Raw genomic sequence first — 21,569 nt, 5'->3', positions numbered from 1 at the left:
GCGTGGCGGGAGGGCGGTTCGGCTGAAGCTCCTCCTGGAGGGGACTGGACGGAGGACACAGTTTGCATTCCTCTGCAGCCCTGGAAGGGGTTAAACCTGTGGAGCCTTTTGCTAGAGAGGCCCCTTCTTTGCTGTGCCGCAGGATTGTCCTGTGATCAGCACCTCCCCCCTAACCACAGGACCTCGACGGGACCTCTACAGGATGTCTGATCACGCAACCTCGCATTAGTTTGCTCTGGGGCAAACAGCCCCGCTTCCCCCCCCCCCCCGCAATTTCCTGCCCGTGTGACTGGGGCCAATATTAGCTATGCATGAAAAATATGCATTGTAAAAATACAAGTAGCAATAAGGGTATACAAATATACATATTCCGGTAGATATGACCTCATAGGCTTCTTATCACCCATGTGCCTAAAGGCATTTTATATCATTGGTTACTAAGGTTTACATTTTGGTCCTTATATTTGTATAAGATGTTATATACATTTAGCAAAGAAGACTAGAAACATTTAATGAATCAGGGTGAGGGTTGCCAACCTTTGGGGGGCTTGGAGGTCTCTTGGAATTACAACTGATCTCCATACTACAGAGATGTGTTCCCTTGGAGAAAAATGGCACCTTTGGATGATGGACTCTATGGTATTATACTCTACTGAGGTCTCTTCCCTTCCCAGGGGGATAATCCCCAAGGAAATAATCATGTAAACAATAGTAGGAATGCTAACTCTGGATATTAATCATTTCTAGGGTTGCCAACTCTAGGTTGGGAAATTTCTGGCGATTTGGGGGCAGAACCTGGGCTGGGTAGAGTTTGGAGAACAGGGGACCTCAGCAGGGATGTAATGCCATACAGTCTCTACCCTCCAATACAGTGTGCCCTCCAAAGCAGCCATTTTCTCCAGTGGAACTGGTTTTTGTAGTAATTCGGAGAGAGCTACAGACCTCTCCTGGAGGTTAGCAACCCTAACAGCATCCCTGTAAATATGTAATATCTGTGTGAAAGGCCAACATGTGTGGAGGTAGTGGGGAAACAAGTGTGCTGGCCCTGTCCCCTCCTATACATGTTCACCCAAATGTGAGCATACCACTTGTGTGTGTACAAGCTGTATGTGTCAACTTAATCCCCATGATCCCCCAATTTCATTGGCTCCTGCCCACTGTTGGTTGGCTGGCCGGTAGGGGAAGCCCCACCTCCAAAAGCTATGACCCCACGTGACATCCCTGACATGATGACATCAGGCGGAAGTAATGTCATCACACCTATGATGTCACACAACAACACTCTGGTTTTGGGGTGAAACGCTATGGTTTGAGCCCAATTTTTTGAATTTATAATTTTTATTAATTTTACCAATGTCAATACAATACAATAGCATTCACATCTGATAAACATTCATAAAAATAACCAACCGTAACCATAATACACCTAATCATACAAGCAAACAATCAAGTTTTATGTTAGGAGAAGTTGAATGCAACTTACTGTTCTACATATATTCAATAGGTAAAAAAATAAGCGAACACTAAAACCTAGTACAGGACCACTGTTCCACATATGTAATTATCAAGCTCCAATTGTAATAATCTGTCTGATAAGCACACCATAACAAAGCACTCCATCCCAAATTTTATCTAGCCAGTTTCTTTTGCGGGGACCATCCCTTCTTTCCATTTCAAAGCTATTGCTAGTTTGGCCTCTGTGAGTAAAATGATTATCAAGTGTTTTTGAACCCATGGAATCCAGTCCTTCCCCCATAGATATAGGAGTATTCGCTTAGGAGCCATTGCAATTGAATATCCTGTGATTGAGCAATTTGTGCATGTAACCATACACCAGAATGTGTACACCGTGTGGATACAAGCCCACCAGCAATGCAAGTAAGAACCCATACATTCATACTGCTTCCAACACAGTGAGGTTTTGGATATATCCATATGATTCAGTTGGACTGGGGTAAGATACCAGTGCTTAATTAGTTTAAGAGTTGTTAATCTAGCATTAGTTGCTTTCAACCTAGCGAAAGAAGTCGACCATATAGAATCTCATTGGTCGTTAGCTGTAAAGAACAAATATCATTCTATTTCGTTTGGTATGGTGGGGATTTGGAATTGAAATTTCCAATGCAAAGCAGTATGAGATATATTCTGGAGAGTAGGTCTTGCTCTGATTTTATCGGGTTTCTCAACAGAGTTTTTAAGTTTGTGAGGCATCTAAGGTAAGATTTCTGGTTGGTCTCCAATTTAAACATATTACAGATTCGAAAGTAGCAAAGGCAGTGAAGAGGTTTGCTCATTTTTCTGTCTAGTGAGGCTTTATCCAGTAAATGTTATTTAACATCTGCATACACCCCCTTGCATGGCAAGCATGGCGTTTTGGGCTAGGGAGTCATCAGTATGCAGATGACACCCAGCTATTTCTGTTAATGGGTGGCCGACCGGCTGCTGCTCCTGTGAATTTAGCTGAGAGCTTGGAGGCCATGGTTGGGTGGTTGAAACTGAATCTGGGTAAGATAGAGATTCTCTGGCTGGATGGGGGAGAGCCATGGTCAGGTAGTCAACTCCCAGCTCTTGATGGTGTTTCTTTATCACCGGCTCTGTCAGAGTCTGGGCGTGACTCTGGATGCCACTTTGTCTATGGAGGCCCAGGTCACGAAGGCTGCCAAGCTGCTGTTCCGCCAACTGTGCCAGGTTAGGCAACTGGCTCCCCACCTGTCTCACCCTTACCTAGCCATAGTAATCCATGCAATGGTCACCTCCAGGATAGACTACTGTAATTTGTTCTATGCAGGCCTACCTTTGCGCCTAACCTGAAAGCTCCAGCTGATCCAGAATGCAGCTGCACAGGTCCTTACAGGGACCCCTCGGAAGGCACACACCCAACCTGTGCTGCGCGAGCTGCACTTGCTTCCAGTAGAGCACCAGATCCAGACACAGATGTTTCAGGATGGCATGATGTGGTCCATGGGGTCGCGAGGAGTCGGACTTGACTTTGCAACTGAACAACAACCACCACAACCTAACACAAATCCTGCTTATCCATCAGACTAGGGCCCAACCACACTAAGCCAGCCTATTTAACCTTAAGATAAAACCCTTATTCAAATGGTATCAAGCAGGCAAAAATAAGGAACTTCTCCTAGCCAATATGAGAAGAACTCCGAAACCCTGCTCAGTCTCACAGTGACTAGCTAATCCCACACAGTTTAATGATGGTGGCTGTGGAAGTTCACAGGACAATGCTCAGTGCTAAGAGAATTCTCTCCCCGGTTCAAAATATTGGTTTTGACCTTTAAGGCCATAAGCGGTCAGGGACTCACATACCTTCTTGTCACTGAGCATCTTCCTGTGAACTTGCACAGTCACCAGAATAAGGAAATGGTGCTGATGAACAGCATCTCTTGACACATTTTTTGTGTGAGGGCCAGGAAAAGCAAGCTATGGTTATAGGGCACTGCACTTTCACACACACTAAATAATGTACTTTCAATCCACTTTCAGTGCACTCTGCAACTGGAATTTATTGTGTGAAATGGCAAAATCCACTTGCCAAGAGCCACTGACGTGGATTGAAACTGCATTATTTAGCATGTACGAAAGCACCCTCAGGATAGTTCTGCCCAAATGCTGGTAGACACATTAGGTAGCTTCATGACGAACCTGTGCTAATGAAACATAAGCTAATAAACTGTGGCTAAGTTTAGCTTCTCCTACACGTTGTCTGACATCTTCATCGATGGTGTGTGGTAGCACACCCTGGAGCAGAAATCTGGAAATCTGTATAGATAAGTCCAAATGTTTGCAGTATTACCAAGGGTGGAGTGTCTTGCTGCAACCAACTCTTAAATGCTTTTGCGAAGTTGGACTGCAAGTCTGGAGGGCTTTTTTGTGGCATATGAAAAATTTATGTCTGCTTGAATATTTGGTGCAGGGGCATGTGGTGATTCTGCCTGTGGTAGATTATTTCAAGGGGTAGCCATGTTGTTCTGCAGTAGAACAGCTAGATTCAAGTCCATGGTAGATCATTAGTTTGGTTTCGGGCTTAGTTGAACTGTGCTGTATTTTTATCTGCTGTGTATATCCAAGACGGTCTGTCTTTAGGTATAAATGTTAAAATATCCATTGTAAGCCTCTGTGTAGTAAACAGCCTGGTTTTCCTAGCTTGTGATTGGAAGTGGTAATGCTGTTAACTTCAGTCTATGCCACATGCTTCTAAACATTCTTGTATCAACAGTGATGCTTCTGAGCATCACATTTAGCCTAAAGTGGTACTGAGTGAAGCAAATGGGCTTGTTAGCTACTATTTAGATAAAAGAACTCACAGCTAGAGTAGCCAGAACGGTATCTTTGCCATATCCAAATGCTAGAGAACAAATTACATCAAACAGTAAAACGCTATTTATTTATTTATTGAGAAATGACCTTTACTCTCCATTGTATTCTAAAATGGAGATGGCACAGTACCTTTATGCTTTGTTATTTGCTATGTTTAGACATAGGCCTTCCAGCAACAATTGTTATTCCCAAGGTAGTGTTCTTGCTTTAGAGGAACACACAAGCAATTGGCTGCCAGAGGAACACACAAGCCAGAAAGAATGAAGAAATAAAAATGGAACATTTCTATGACCCTCAACAGCAGAAACTCATTAGCATATTAGGCCACACCCATGACAATACAGCTCATTAGCATATTAGGCCACACACCCCATGTTACCAGAAGTACCACACCCACCTTTTGCTTCTTATTCTATTTACCTTGTTTGTTGTCAAAACCCAGGGCTTTTTTGTAGCAGGAACTCCTTTGCATGTTAGGCCACACACCCCTAATGTAGCCAAAACTAATGAGTTCCTGCTGTTGGGTGTGGCCTATTATGCTAATGAGTTCCTGCTGGGTGTGGCCAACTTGAGAGCCAGCCGGAACTCCGTTCCTGTGCGTTCCTGCCCCAAAATAGCCCTGGCATGCACTATGATCATTTCTGGGGGAAACCTAGAAGTGACGGCACGTAGCTCTAGAAATCAGCAAAAACTGTAGAGCTACCCACCATCACTTCCAGGTTTTTCCCAGCAGAGACATTACATTGCACATGCTGCCATGTGCCCCCATGTTCCCCCAGTTCCCACCAGCCTGTCACCCCTATGTGTAATAGAACAAGCTATGCTTGATTTTCTAGATACACGTGATCTCCATATTTTTTTACTTGGACAACAAACATATTTTCCATCTTTGGAATATATAGCCAGAAACCTGGTTTTATTATGGGTACCAAAGCTTGAAAATACTTTAACCTGTTCTCACGAAATGGCAATCACACATATCAGAAAGATAACAGATCGCACATTGTCCTGATACACAATGTCTGAAAAGGGCTAAAATTACTTTCCCAGTTTGAATGCTAAATAGTATGACTCTGCAGAAGTTCAAAAACAGTCTCTAACAAAGATGCAGAAAAGCAGATGACTTTGGAAACTGCTGAATTGCTTTAGCAAATTATTTCATTTGTATTATGCTCTTTTAGAAGGTTTTTTGGCAGGCAAGACATGTGTTGCATTCTAAAATGGTGATGTTAGTGGTACTCATTCATTGTAATGTAAACTTTACTCTGTTCAGAACTGACTTCTATTTCGCACTTTTTTGGCGAGTGTTTGAAAAAATACTCATCTGTTACCAAGAGTTCGCTCGCAGCGTATAAAATTGGTGTATGCACACTGATGGTGTTGTCTGCATATTCCTACTATAATGATACCTAGGAATGATACTTTTCTGCATTAGCCATAAGTGGGTGCTCCGTGAATTATCAATCCTACCCCCATCAAAATGCTCACCACTGCAAACAAGAAATTGTTTGGGGTTAGGGAGTTGCAACCGCATAAAACACAAGAACCAATGAAGGGAATTGACCCAAATAGAAGTTCCTCACTAATCTAAATGTGCATTCTGGTCACATTTCTTTTCTTTTCTTGGACACTTTTCTTTTCATCTTTTTTTTAATGCCAATTTATGGTGACCACATAGGGTTTTCAAAGCAAGAGACATTCAGAAGTGGTTTGCCAGTGCTTGACTTTTATGGTGACCCCACAGGGTTTTCAAGGCAAGAGTGGTTTGCCATTGCCTGCTTCTATGTAGTGACTCTGGTATTACTGGGTGGCCTTCTATCCAAATACTAACCAGGGCTGACCCTACTTAGTTTCCAAGATCTGACAAGACTGGGCTAGCCCAGGCTATCAGGGCTCTGGTTGTGTAGCTCACAGCAGTTAACAAGAGTTTTGTTGGGGGGGGGACACTAAGGAACTTTTATACAAGTGTCTACAAAGCACCTCGGTCAGTCTGAATGCTGACTGTGCATGTGTAGAATGTGTAGAAAAGAATTACTGAGGAAAATACAGCCAACCACTATGTGGTGGACAAATTCAAGTTCTAAACTCTGCAATTACAAACTCTGGCAATATTTCTGATGTTAAAATTAATTGGAAAGGTGTGGTTTAACACACCCAATGATTTGCTAATCCAGTAGATTAAAAAATGTCTATGAACTGTTGACCTCCCATTCCATATTAGGATTTACTCTTTAAAATCCTATTATTTTCTAGCATGGGATGGGGGGCTGCAATTCAAGAAGCAGAAGTCCAAAGATCTCTTGGGCATGCAGAATTAATTATCTGGTTCTGTAGATCTTGTTCTGCATTTCCAGTGCCTTCAATACCGGATAGTGAGAAGAGATGTGTATCTGCATCTGAAGCTTGGATGAATTTTCTCTGGGTTTTTTAAATACAGTATTATTGTATAAAGCTACATCAGCGTTTAGTGCACATTGCTTTCTTTCCTCCCCAGTGTATAGTGGGTGTAAGCCAAAGGTTAAAACCACATGATTTCACCCTATATTTTCCTCCTCCTCAAAACATTTGAATCGTGTCTGAATAAACCTTTAGAGGTCGATGAAACAGCATATGTAGAAGGTCAGAATATGCTAAACAAGTTTGAGACAACAGTAAGTTTGTGCCTTTTAAGTACTTAACAGGGTATATTTTTATGTACTAAGATGCAGTCTTAAACATACAGACTAGGAAGGAATACCCATTGAACTGAGTAGAATGTCAACCCACGTGAATGTGTTAGCCTGTGACCTTATGCCATACATGTAGATATCAAAGCTCCCACAGAAACAACAGATGTTCCCTTTTTCCACTGTAACTTTTACTTTGTATAAAATACAGCATTGATTTTAAAATGCTTAACATTTCATTCTTCTCACGTCGTAGTGCTTAAAATGGCCTGCTGGCAAAAGACTCCATTGAATTCACTTCAATAGGGTTTGTGCCCTTGGAGGACTTTGAAGGTCAGGCTGATCTCTGGTAGAAGGTTGTGTGTTCAGAGCAGTAGCTCCCAAGTTTTATATTCACTTCCAGGATGTAATAGGCTGCCGCTCAACAAGTAGTCGCCTTTGAATGTTTACATGCTAAATTGAGACTGGATCATAAACTGTGGATTAGCTGTGGGAATGTGATACATTCTAGCATGTGTGGACATGTATTATTGCCATTAATTAATTCATCTCACAATCTCTTAAAACAAAAGGAGTCTTGGGGCACCTGAAAGACTGAACAGATTTACAATGTAATCCTAAACAGATCTACTCAGAATCCTGCTCAGGTCCATTTAGTGGAGCTTACTCCCACAAAAGTGTTTTTAGGATTACACTTTTGTTGTAGCATAAGCTTTTGTGGGCTAGAACCCCCTTCCTCAGATGTATAACGCGTGACCTCAGGCAACAGATGGATATGGCAAGGAAAAAATGTGAGCAGTGGAGCTACAAGGCTACAAAATGCAAGAAATACAGTCTGTGACTCAAAAAGCCGTAATATTCACAATATATGCAAGAGGTGGTAAAACAGTCTTCTCCTGGAGTCATTAGCTTTTGAGTTTTTTACTGCCTCACTGTCTACAGAAAAATACTTTTGTAAAAAAAAAACAAAAAAAACCCCTCTATACTGTGCTTCCCAGATTCCAAATAAACCTGCTTCAGGCATCTGAGAGGCGTTGGCCCTTAAATACCACAAAGTTTTTAAATTTGCCATGTTTCCTCCACATCTGACCAGAAACACTCCTGTAGGACTAGGAACGGTAGTTATGTAACAGCAGGCCACAGTTAATACACCAGTAGCAGTATGCAATTAATAATATAACAGTGTGATTCTAAACAGTTACACTCTTCTAAGCCCATTGACTTCAGTGGATTCAGAAAGGTGTAAACTGCAATTTGGACATTAGTTTAATTCACCAAACAAACTATGTTTTTTTGGTAGATCTGCATTTGGATGTCACTCTAAGCACAGTTTAATCAAACCATGGTGTATATATACATCAGGTCTTCCTGCAAACTTCAGAAAAGCCCCAGGTTTGGGGGTTCCTAGCCAGTCACAGCAACATTGCCAGATTACAAGCCTTGGTTTCTGTCAGTAAAAGGGAAGCAGAGGGGGCAGGACCTTTTCCAGGGTTGTTTTGGCCTTTGAGAGAACACTCATTGGGGTCAAGCCCAACAGCAACCACTGGCAGGCCCAGCTGCTTACTAGTATTCAACAACAGTGTTAAGTACGAGGCTCAACACAGCTTGTGAACAGTGAATCAGCTTTATTAACGAAGTCAGAAGAAATCAGAACGAGACAAAAACATAGAGCAACAGGCTCTCTTTTAAACAGTCCGGGCTCGGGTAGCCACACCCACAAGTCAGATATTAACCAATCACTATTTACAGATAAGGGCCAATCAGAGTGCTTCCCTCCAGAACATTGCGCAGCTCTGATTGGTCTATTTACAATCCTGCCTCAGAACTCAAGCTCATACAGATCTTAATACACAACAAACAGCCACAATGTGATGTAGTGGTTAAAGTTCCAGACTAGGCTCTGGGAGACCCAAATATGAATCCTCATTTTGTCACAGATGCTCACTGGGTGACCTTAGGAAAGTCACACACCCCCAGCCTAACCTAACTCACAGGGTTGTTGTGAGGATAAAAGGGAGGTCATAAAAACAGAATAAGCTTCTTTGCGTCCACAATGGGGACAATAACAGGATGTAAATGAAGGAAATAAATAATTAATATAGCTGAAGATGGGGAAACAGTGGGGGATACAGAGGAAATGAGATGCCCCCCCCACAACTTATTGCAGGTCCCCCACTTTTTAATATTATTTTTAAAAAGTAACTGATACTGAAGGGGTTATGTATATATTGCGTGCTTCATCTTCACTGAAACTTCAAAAATAAAATAATCTTATACTACTTTTAAAAATCATCTGTTCTGTTCCAGTCCGTACTTTCAAGTTCTAGAATTCTCAGTACACCACTAAGTAATTAGAGAACCTTTAAAAATTTTCCATGTGCATAACATACACTTAATGATGTGTTTGTCACTGTAAAATGCACCATTATCATTTTATTTCTTTCAAAGAGTTCATTGATCTCATTTAAGGGCCACTGAATTCAAAGAAATTTCAGGGAGAAATTTAATTTCTGTGTTTGGAAGTCTGCTGGTGTTGTCACAAAGCAACGCTCTGGGATTTAGTTTTTCTAAGCTTGCAGTCATGGTTCTGACATCAATATAAATAGCTGCCACTTCTGAGAGAGTATTAATATTGGAAATCATGAGTCAGTAAAATATCTGTCTCTCCAAGGAAGAAATACTTTGGAATGCAAGTGAACCCAGTTTGTGAGGTTAATGTTTTATGTATACTGGGTTTGAGTGTGATGTAATGTCAAGTGTTATATGTCCTGGGTTATTGATTTGATAGTGTACTATAAAGCATAGACGCTTGTACAAGTAGAAATGGATTGTGCTTCTGTACCTAGTTGTTTTCTCGTAGGTTCAAGGTTAGCCACTGACTCCAGGAACTCTGACCAGACACAGACTTGGATCCTATCTAGAACTTGCACGCGGGAGGGGGCAGTTTTTATGGATTTCCTCTCCTGTGGCAATCCAAAATGGCTTCAAAAAACCTTATTCAGTGAAACGGCATACACATCAGAATGCCTTATGGGGAACTAGAGGTCTCCCACAGAAGGGGAGAACAGGTTAAAAAAAACCCCTTCTTTACCGATAAGCAGAATCCTCATTGCAAAGAGTAGAAATGGATTGTGCTTCTGTACCTAGTTGTTTTCTCGTAGGTTCAAGGTTAGCCACTGACTCCAGGAACTCTGACCAGACACAGACTTGGATCCTATCTAGAACTTGCACGCGGGAGGGGGCAGTTTTTATGGATTTCCTCTCCTGTGGCAATCCAAAATGGCTTCAAAAAACCTTATTCAGTGAAACGGCATACACATCAGAATGCCTTATGGGGAACTAGAGGTCTCCCACAGAAGGGGAGAACAGGTTAAAAAAAAACCCTTCATTTATACACCCAAATCAGTTTCCATTCCCCCCTCCCCCCGTCCTCTCAACCCTAATACCCACCTTCCCTACCAGCCCAGGATGCTCGATGCTTTTTAAGAGCTGTGACCACTTTGAAGCTAAAATAGTCCTAGGAAGAGGAGGAGGGTTAACTGGAAAGTGAGAGCAATTTTTGAGCTGTGAAGAGGCAAAGCCCTTAATTTTGATACAGTGCTAAGGTTCAGAGCAAGGAAGATGGAGCCCTAGAGGCTCAGCAGCCTGATGCTGTTGCATTGCTGCTGCAATTGACAGGAGACGGATTTCCCATCTGCCTATCCCCCACCTCTCCATTCTCTCTTGTCCCTAACTTCTAACTAAATTGAAGATGTTTTAAAAAGCCATTCAGACTGAAGCACAGGATGTTTTGTTTTCAATTTGAACAGTAGCTTGCTAATTGTATTAGCAAGTCAGTGAAAAGTTACTTATCTTGCATGATGAAACAACTGCAAGATGTTTGGCTGTTAGCCAAACAAGAGAAATTGACAACTCTGATTCCTATTAGAAAGGGACTTGCAGTCACTCAAAATTATACAAATAGACAGCGGAAATGTGCTAATTACTGGTATGGAAACTCTTAAGTGCAGACATGTTGCAAATCATCTATTTTCCATTTGATGAAAGGAGAATACAACACTGGCCATATTTAACTCATCAGCCAGCGTGCTCAATGGAATGTTCTAAACCAGAACCTGTCGGGACTCAGGAGAAGTGCCAGCTCAATGTGCGCTTGATGTCTGTCACCCTGACACTTGATTAAGTTACTGAAAATTCTGACTGCCAGTGTCAATTTGATTGATTCTAAAAGCACTTTGTTATCTGGTCTAGTGAAAAATTATTTTCTATCTGCTGCTTTTTTTCTTTCTTTTTCTCTCAACATTGTTATTTAGAAGTTGGCTGCCCAGCATTGATGGCTGGAAGTCCAATACCAAATATAGCAACGCTTCTTTGTCTCTTTTGTTTTAAGGACAGAAAGACTGATTTCTCTGAGTAGAGTTTAAGATATGTCAGAGGAATTTTCAGTGCACACCTTGTTTCTGAGTTAAATTTTGCTCCATCCATGGGAATATAAATGTGTCAGCAATTTCTGTGTTGCGGTCCTGGTGGATAAAAATCTTAACCTTCACATATCATGTTCAAGATAAAGAGCCTTTATGTTTGATCTGAAGCAGTTGTGAGATCCTGTCTTTATGCTGCTTGTGTAGAAAGGCCTGTAGACCTGTATTTTAGCAAGCTGCTCAGCCTTCCACCAGCCTAAACCTCTTTCCTTAAATTTAAACAGCATGACCTCCAGTGGATGAAAGGTCCTTATTGCTGAATGCAGTAATCATATATGGGTCATGATTTTTTTCTTTGTCTTTTATGTGTTCATCTTCTCTCGGAAAAATAGGGGCAAAAATCTGTTGTATGCTGGTTTAGGAGGTTTTCAAAATACAAGCTGTACTATCAGAATTGTGTTGTATAATGTACAGTAATTTTTGTGTCTTTCCCCCCCTTCAAATGGACCTTCTGTACAGGATTTTCAATGATGCTAGTAAATCTGTGCATCTATGTTAATGTAATTTAAAGAATCCTAGGGTTGCAGATTCTAGGTTGTGAAAGTCCTGGATAATTGGGACTGGTGCCCGAGGAAGGCAAAATTTGGGTAGGGGAAGGAGCTCAGTGGGGATGTGATACCATAGAGATAGGGTTGCCAGCCCCCAGTTCCCAACAGGGGCTCCCACCCTCAAATAGGGATGTCCCCTGGCAACGTCCCAAATGCGATGATGTCACCTGGAAGTGACATCATCACATTGGGGGCATTGGGGATGATACTTTAGTTTTTGAGCAAACTCTATGGTTTTGAAGGCAAAAAACCATAGAGCTTTGCTCCAAAATTAGAGCATCATCCCCAGATGCAATGATGTCACTTCTGGGTGATGTCATCGTGGCGCATGCACTTTGTGTGTGCCGGAAAATCCCAGACTGGAGCCCGGATCCCTTTGCCAGCAGCCGGGTAGGACCTGGCAACCCTACATAGCGTCCACCTTCCAAAGAAGCTGGTTGAAATTAGAGCTGGCAACCTTCAGGTGGGGTCTGGAGATCTTCCAGAATTGCAGATGATCTCCAGGTGACAGTGATCACTTCCCCTGCAGAAAATGGCTGCTTTGGAGGGTGTATTCTATGATATTTTACTCCACTGAGGTCCCTCCCCTCCTCAAACCTAATCCTTCCCACGCTCCAGTCCCAAATTTTCCAACCTGGAATTGACAGGCCTAGTTAAAAATCCTGCTCTGCTAGGAAAATCAGTGGGTAACTTTTGGCAAGCCACAGTCACTCACCCATTATAATCACCACACAAGGCTAAGCCAAATGGGATAGATTGATCCTTGATGTCCTCTATTTTTGAAGGAGGTGCAGAGGTACAAAAATAGTAGTTAAATCTGAATGATTTTAAAGTTTCTGTTTAAAGGTGACAGTTGTTGAAACAAATGTAATTAACTTCTGTTGTTGCCTTTGCTAGGATCCTCAGTCTGATATTGAACATGTACTTTTCAGTAACTTATCTGAATACCTTAACTTTGGTATTTGGAATTTTGTCTGTTATTAGCCCTTGAGTGTCTGCTTTAGACTTTAGGTCATGTGATGGGATCATGGCCTAGATTTGTTTCAAAGGTGTCTCCATGAAATTCCTCATATTCAGGAAGCTACAGCCTTTCAAAAATAATTTTAAAATCTTGATTTTGAGACTTACACTTTCTTTTTGTTCATGAAAAAAGACCTTGCTAAAATCCACAGGACTTCCTCTTGAGTCAGGGCTTTTAGAATGTCAGCGCTGCCACCTGATGAGAAGGTAATTGTGTATGAGAGTATGCCTTACGTGCATAGTTAAACTGTATTGAAAGCAAAACCCAAAAGCACTGAAGCTATAACTTGAAAGTGGATCAACAAATGGGCAGTTATTATGAAGCAGCTACGTTTCCTGGGATTTGGAGGCACTTAGCTTTTTGGCTGATACCCAAGGAAGCCAATTATCTCCCTCTGATAATATACTCTAGAGTGTAATTATTCTTCATGCAGGTATATATACTTGGAAAAAATTATTTTTAGTTAGCTGAGTTGTTGCCCAGAATACATAGTATGCTGATTTGAAATGTGAACTGTCTGTGTGAACGGCTTGTATAAATGAAAGAAGTTTCTGCATGGAAATGGTTTGTATGTACAGATAAATGGTTTACAATGCTTTTTATTCAGAAGAAATTACCTCTGTTGCAATAAGATCTTGACATGATATTCAAATCCACATTTTTAGGCATATTATACTTTTGGGCAACTCTGGTTCCTAACTGCCTCAATATTTAAACTTTTGATTGAAACTTAATGATTCTCTCTGCTAATAAGAACTACACTACTTTTTGTGTAACAGTGGTGCAGGCACACTGTGAAATACCAAAGCTGGTTTGTTATTCAGTAGAAAAGAATGATTTATTTTTATTCTTTAAGTTTATTGAAGTGCACAATACTATCTTTCACAGCAGAATGTTGTTAGCACACAGTGTTTTCACTACAGCAGTTTATTAAGAACACTATCAGATTAAAATAACAGTTAATTTTGTGGTATGAATTTTTATTTAATCTTCTGGCATTTTTATTTGACATGGTCCCCCCTGAATTATTTAAAGCAAACCCAACTTGGTGGGCAGAAGTTTTGGTATTTTTATTTGAATGAGTGGCAAATATGTAGAACCCACTTTCTTACTCTTTTATACAAACACACAAAAATCTATTAATATTTACATATATACATAAACCAGTTGTATACATGTGAATCTTTTCAGATTTTTTCTCACAAAAATATTTAAATCCAATGGGTTGATCAAGTTGCAAACTCTTAGAAAAGATAGCCATCTTTATTGCTGCTTCTATTACATTAATATATGTGGTTCTCAGTGTGGCCAAATCTGTGGATACATAAATTGATGGGGTTAACCTCACCAAAATTAGAAGCAGTTTCTGTAGCTTTAATAAATGAAAGCCCTCAGTGGCCAGTACTAGGCAACCACACAGTATTGCCTGCTTTCCAACCTTGGTTTCTGTCAGTAAAAGGCAGGTGAAGGGGGCGGGGCCTTCCCAGGGCAATTTTTGGCCTTTGAGGAAGGACTTAACAGGGCCAGACCTGGCAGCAACCACAGGGTAACCTGCTGCCATGCAGTTTACATGACTCACCCTGGATGGCTGCTTGCTACTGTTCAACAGCAAGGCACCCCATGAAAGGCAGTGCGGTATAGTGGTTAGAATTTCAGACCAGGATCTGGGAGTCCCAGGTCTGAATCTCCACTGCATCCAGTGACTGACCTTGACCCAGTCACATGCTGTCAGCCTAACCTAGCTCATAGGATTATTGTGTGGTTAAAACTGAGAACAGGAGAATTATGTATGCTGCTTTGGATCCCCATTATGAAGAAAGGCAGGGTATAAATGAGGTAAATAAATAATAAATATAGGTAAAGATGGGGGCACATAAAAGGTAGGTTTATTGGTGGATGGAAAGGAGAAAAGAAAGCAGAAAAGGGGTGAGGATATGGTGGTTGCTAGCAGGAGGGAAGGAGGAAATAGTGTGGGGAAAGGTATATAGAAGAAAATGAGGTGCCTTATGCAAGTCCTTGCAGGTTCCCACTGTGTAACTGGGCCATAATTTTTCCAAGGGGGGAAGGAGGGTTAGCTGAAGACAGAAGGTTCAGTAAAGGTAGATTTGCAGGTGGGTGGGAAGGAGAAAAGGAAACAGGAAAAGGGGGGGAGGCTATGGGGGCTTTCAGGGAAGGGTTGTATGGAAGAAAATGAGATGATCCTTGCAAGTCCTTGAGTGTCCCCACTTGTAAAATCCTAGTAAGACTGACATTTCCAAATTCAATTTGTAACCAGAGATGACACTAAATTCTCTTAATTATCCTGGATAATGACAAAGAGGATTCTTGAGATTTTTGTATAGCAAAGACTATGTTGTCTGCATACAATTTATTCATTTCTCATATAGATATATCCTGTCTTACCTTCGAAGCTAAAACCTTAAACATATGTTAAAGATTTCATTAGGTATCCATAAGTCATTAATTACTGAAAAATAGCAATATTTTGCATGCAGTCTTTCATATTTAAAGCTTCACATATGAATTCTGAATTCCTAATTGTGATATAGTCCTAGATTTGAGTTTTTGTATTCTGAAGCAGCATAGGTATTCTTTAAGAGTTAAGCTGCTTCCTCTTGCTGTTGCCAAGTAATGGAGGGTCCATGGCTTAGTGGCGTAGCATCTGCTTTGCATGTGTTCCTGTGCATATATTTTATATTTGAAAATGAGCTTGATAAAGTAACATCTCAAACATCTTGAGCTGGCATTGGGTTATATAGACAGGAACAGGTGGGCTAGTTCATAGTAGCCTAGGAAACAGTCTTCCATTGACCCTATTAGGGGGTCAATTTAGATGTGCACTTTAGATTCAGAGGGTAGCCATGTTGGTCTGTGGTAGAACAACAAGATTTTTGGCGTGTGTGATTTCAAGAATCAAAGATCCCTTCATCATACTCAAATCTTGTTGTTCTGTAAGGTCCTCCTGGACTTGAATATAGCTGTTGCTTTGCATTTTGATATAGGAAAAGAAGAGTCTGCAAAAACTGCCACGCTGGTAGCCCTCCCCTTGGTGGAGGTCAAACAGCACTGCTATGCCCAGAAATAAATAATTCTTTGTTGATTTATCCACCATTTTTTAAAAGTAAGATTGAAAAGTGTAGGGCCTGTTCTTCACTGTACATACAGTTATTATACTCCTCTATATACACATTTTGTTTCCCAGCAACATTGAGGAATCTTTCTGAACACCAATTTTAACACTCTCATGTCTCCTAATTATGTCCACTGCATACATAGCAGGTTTGTAGCTTTAAAAAATCTTGCACATTCTCTGGCAGTATTATTTATTTAGTTTTGGGAAATCTTTAATTTTAAAAATGTATGGGAGTTGCCCTACATTCCTTCTGCATAACTTGGATAATTTCTTTAAAATGATGTTTTTTTATGTCACATGTCTTATAGGATCTTCAGATCTGTTCAAGATGATTGAGTAGTCATATTAAAAATATTCATTTAGAAAAGGTATATGCCTTCTCTGCAGAGACCTGCTCAAGGTGTGATATCATTGAGAATGCAGTCCCAGGTGCCCTGACCTGGATAGCCCGGGCAAGACCGATCTCGTCAGATCTCAGAAGCTAAGCAGGGTCAACTCTGGCAAGTGCTTGGATGGAAAACTTCCTTGAAATATGGGAGGTGGGGGCAGGCTTTATTTAGCCACCTCTCTGAATATCCTCCAGGCCCCCAGTAGGGGTCAGTCACCAGAGGTCGCCATGACTTCCAGGTGCACACACACTCACACGCACACATGCACATATGAAAAATACCAAAAAAAGAGAGAATGCAATCCCTGGCTGCCATATCAACACTTGTATTTCATTTGGAAGAACATATCACAACAATGCCCTAGTTGTTGTTTTATTCTAGGAACATGCTACGTTTCCTGTTCTCAGTGTGTTCTGCTAGCATGTTACAGTGGCTGGTCTATAGGGAAAAATCCCTCCTTCACCATGGAGCTCACTTACTCTGTGACCTGAGATCCTTTTAACTGGAGATGCCAAGGTCCTGAGTCTTTCCATTAGGGTTGCATTAGGATTTTGGGGTGCAGCCTGAGGAGGGAGGGACCTAACTAGGGTATAATGCCATAGTGTCTCCTCTCCAAAGCTGCCATTTTCTTCAGGGGAACTGATCTCTGTAGTCTGGATATCCATTGTAATTTTGGGTATCTTCAGGACCCACCTGGAGGTTGGCAGCTCTGCTGTACATGCAAGGCAAATGCTCTATTCAAGAGTTGCAGCCCCAATTCCTTAACTTTTATTTCAGTAATTTATGATAATTGCATTCCTTACCTGGAAACAATAAGGTCAGCTGAATTTAGGAGACCTAATAGTAAGTGATAATATTCTGCCTATTTTTCCATCTGATAAGCATGCATAATATCTGCAATTTATTGTTTAGCATTATCAGCAGAAGCCTACTGCACATACCATATGTAATCTTTAGAAGAGAAGAAGAAGAAGAGAGGAGATTGGATTTATACCCCACCCTTCACTTGGAGTCTCAGATCAGCTTACAAACTCCTTTCCCTTCCCCTCCCCACAACAGACACCCTGTGAGGTAGGTGGGGCTGAGAGAGCTCTTTCGAGAACTGCTCTTTCCAGAACAGCTCTGACAGAACTATGGCTTCCCCAAGGTCATACAGCAGCTGCAAGTGGAGAAGTGGGGAATCCTGGTTCTCCTAGATTAGAGTCCGCACACATAACCACTGCACCAAACTGTAGTGGTTTAATTTTCATGAATGAGAATTGCAAAACATCTCAACTTGTAGAAGGAATTAAACTAATTGCAGCAGAGAGCTTCTGCCATCTGGGAGTTAACAATGCAATGAAACATTGCTTTAAGGTAGACAATTCAAAAGTATGTTAATAACTAGCAAGTATCATCTGCCATAGGCAGGTTACCGTTACTGAAAATATATGAACAAAATACCACCTGTGATAAAAATGAGGAAGAAGTCCAGTACCTTCTTTAGCTTGAAGTGAATGTCAGACAAATCTTTAATTAAATTCCAATTTTATACTGCTGGGACACAATCTATCAAAGATATGTTCCAACTGAGGCTGTATTACTAATGTAGGGTTTTTTCCATGTCAGTCTTTTTGACCTGATTCAGACTTAATAAGCATAGAATTGTGCCTTACATTCCACAGAAATCATGGGTAATCAGGTTCGTTTCTACCAAATTCCTATTCCGTTACTTTCAATACAGCATGCTTTAAAGGAAGCTTAAGTAAAGGTAAAGGTAAAGGTTCCCTTGCTCGAAAGCCAGTCGAATCCGACTCTAGGGTTGCGGTGCTCATCTCCGTTTCAAAGCCGAAGAGCCAGCGCTGTCCGAAGACGTTTCCGTGGTCATGTGGCCGGCATGACTAAACACCAAGGCGCACGGAACACTGTTACCTTCCCACGGAAGCGGTACCTATTTATCTACTTGCAATTTCTTGCTTTCGAACTGCTAGGTTGGCAGGAGCTGGAAGGAAGCTTAACCGGAAGTAAATCCTGCTGACTTCTATTACTTCATAGTATGGGTGATTAAACTGCAACCTTAGACTTTTTGTGGGATTGTGACATTATTCACAATAAAAATTGTTAAGCCTTGATCCTTATTATCAACCATGTGGCTAGTTATATTGACTGTGTACCAGCTTGTATTTTAATACTGCTTTTCTTCTATAAGACAGAATCAAAACAGATTAGTCTACACACTTTCTTCAGTTAAGTTTGATTGTCGTGTCCATTCCAGTAAGCATATGTCAAGTGCATGACAGAAGTATTTGATGGCCTCACAAAACACAATAGCTCACACAATTCATCCAACAATCCTCCCCTGTTTATGAATTCAGTAACCCTGTAGGGTTCTTATCTGGAAAACCATGAATTTGTACCAGCTAAAAACATTAAAATGTAATGAGTTTTATTTTCCTCTTTCTGTGGAAGAAACACTGGTTAGCTTTATCACACTCTTGTAAGAAAGGAGTCCTGTGATATGTATTGGAAGTATTATGAACACTGAAAGCAATATGTGAATTGTTGTTATGTTGATGGGGATGAAAATTCAGAAGGAAAATATTGATTGGAATTTATTTGGGCCTTTTTACTTGTCATGACTTTATTAAGACTTCTCTTCAAATCTTAAAAATGGGGAGGGAAGCCCAGCCTCCGCATGCTCGGTGGCAAGACTAGACCTCCCCGATGTGTGATAAGCTTCTTTGAAATCTAGTATGAATTTTAGTCATAACAGTACATGTAAATGCATGTGAAAAAGATGGAATGGGAACTAGAGAGAGAAAGAGAGAGAGATTGCGGTCTTCTGTCCTTTATGTCTTTAGACAGTGATCATTCATTATCACACACGAAAGACACTGTAGAGTACCCAGGTCCAATTATTCAGCATTAAGCCTTAATAGAGTCCTAGGAACTGGGATGGCTGTCCTGGATGGCTGGTTTCTCTGTTGGGGGAAGATAAATACGTTTCAGCATTTCATTCTGTTAACTGGGCTTTTCTAGAGAAGATTTTACTGTCTTGCTGTCAGCTAGGTTGCTTGGTCTCATAAGGTGTTTCCTTCCTTCCTTCCTTCCAGAGACGCCAATGAAAATAGTCCAACACAGTTCAACAACACCTTTCCCTCCCTCCCTCCTCTTTCTTTCTTTCTTTCTTTCTTTCTTTCTTTCTTTCTTTCTTTCTTTCTTTCTTTCTTTCTTTCTTTCTTTCTTTCTTTCCAGAACTTCCGACTAAAACCAAAACCAAAAGAGGAGCTGCGTCAACTTGGCACAGTAAAAGCAGCATAACTGCCTTATACAAATAAGATCATAAGGTTTATTGCACCTCCAGAGAATCCACAGGGATTCCTTTCACTCCAAAATTGTTTTGACTGGCAGTCCTGAGTTTCTTAAAATACTGAAAAATATTGGTCTTTTAAAAAATAATAAAATTAAGATTATAGGTGAATCCAGAATTCCTTTTAACCTATTTGTGGAGATTTGCAATGCATACAAAACTTAACAGACACAAATCTAAGAAGTGTGAATGCAATGATGGATGGCAAAGAAGAAATATTTGATATGGAAATGGAATAGAAAGATGCAGGCTAGGAGGGCATATACAAAGACAAAGAGCAAAGAGTGAGGATTTCAGCACACAGATTTTCAAATGTTATCCACATGTAAAATGCATTGGAATAACCATACTGATTCCTTAGCAAGCCAGCAGTCTTCAGCCTAAAAGTAGGTTTGAGACCTCAACAATGCTTCTTTTGTAAACCATCCCAAAATGTCAGCTGCTCCTGTAAATTTATAATTTCATTCATTTACAGCCTCTTAGATGATACCCATATGGGTACACAGTGATATGTATCTCATTTCTGCAAGCCATGTAGAAACTGCTCTTTTCTTTGGAAATAAGAGTTTTGCTGGATCAGACTGATATGGCCAACATCTGTTTCCAGTGGTGGCTAAACAGAAATCCTGAAGCAGGGATGAAGGCAAATAGCCCTCTCGTTATATGTCCCGTTGTATCTGATACTCATAGAATACCCCCTCTGAACATGAAGGTATCTTTGTATCTTGTGTGACTTTTCTGAAACACTGAAATGAGTGGCCATAATCACATCTTTGGCAGAGAACCATGACTTAATTGCAAATTGTGTGGAACAGTACTTCCTTTTGTCTGTTCTGAATCTACTGACCCTTAACTTCATCAGAGAACCCTGAGATACCATTGTATGAAAGAGGAAGGTTTTTCTTAAAAACAAATGGGCCAACTGTGGTATTGCATGATAAAAGCCAATGTGCAGGTATTCAATGAATCACTCCCATTTACAGAAACTTAAGTTATAATTCATTATGTTGATTTAAAGTTGACTTCATAATTCATAACGGTAACTAGTTTTTGTTGTGACTAGTATAAGGACCAAACCCATCTATGTATAAAGTAACTTTCTTGGCCATATTTGACCAATCAAATGACCCAAGCATACTTCGTGCTTTGTTACTTGCTTAAATGGCAGGGGACTGCATGGGTCGGTGGCAGGGCATCTGTTGTAAGATCTTAGACTGTTGTAAGATCTTAGACTAGCGTTGCCAACAGGTGCCTCAGCGCATACATCCTCTATTGGAATATTAAGAGAGTACAGTAATTGCCTTCCTGGCTCAGTGGTTCTGTTGCCACACTGCAAGCTCATCAAGCAGGTTCCACTTCTTTCCAAAGTGTCCCCTTTTTATATCTCGAAAGCATTGCCATTTAAATAGAAGTGTGCTTTGCAAATGAATGTGTATGCCTTTCTGTTTGATAGGAGTTGACAGATTAATTGCTTATCGCCAACTTGAGATCAGTTTCTTGGGTACCTGAAATGAAGCCTGGACTGAAAGTGGAAGCTAGGCCCTGAAAAATGGGGGAAAGAACAGCACTATAAATTATCTTTCTACATGGTAGCTCTTCTGCAAACAGCTACTGTGTGCTGATGGCGGTTTCCTAATGTTATCCAAAAGG

The 21,569-nt window shown here is 40.8% G+C and overlaps 1 protein-coding gene across 4 annotated transcripts in view; it reads left to right on the top strand.

Annotated features, from left to right (window-relative positions):
- LOC107110299 (calcium/calmodulin-dependent protein kinase type II delta chain) overlaps positions 1-21,569 on the top strand; it is a 196,946-nt gene that overhangs the window by 84,362 nt on the left and 91,015 nt on the right. The gene's annotated exons all lie outside the window — the stretch shown is intronic.

The sequence above is a fragment of the Gekko japonicus genome, unplaced genomic scaffold, assembly GCF_001447785.1.
Source record: "Gekko japonicus isolate JY-2015 unplaced genomic scaffold, Gekko_japonicus_V1.1 scaffold362, whole genome shotgun sequence".
NCBI classification, from domain to species: domain Eukaryota; kingdom Metazoa; phylum Chordata; class Lepidosauria; order Squamata; family Gekkonidae; genus Gekko; species Gekko japonicus.
This window is presented reverse-complemented; position numbering and strand designations above follow the sequence as displayed.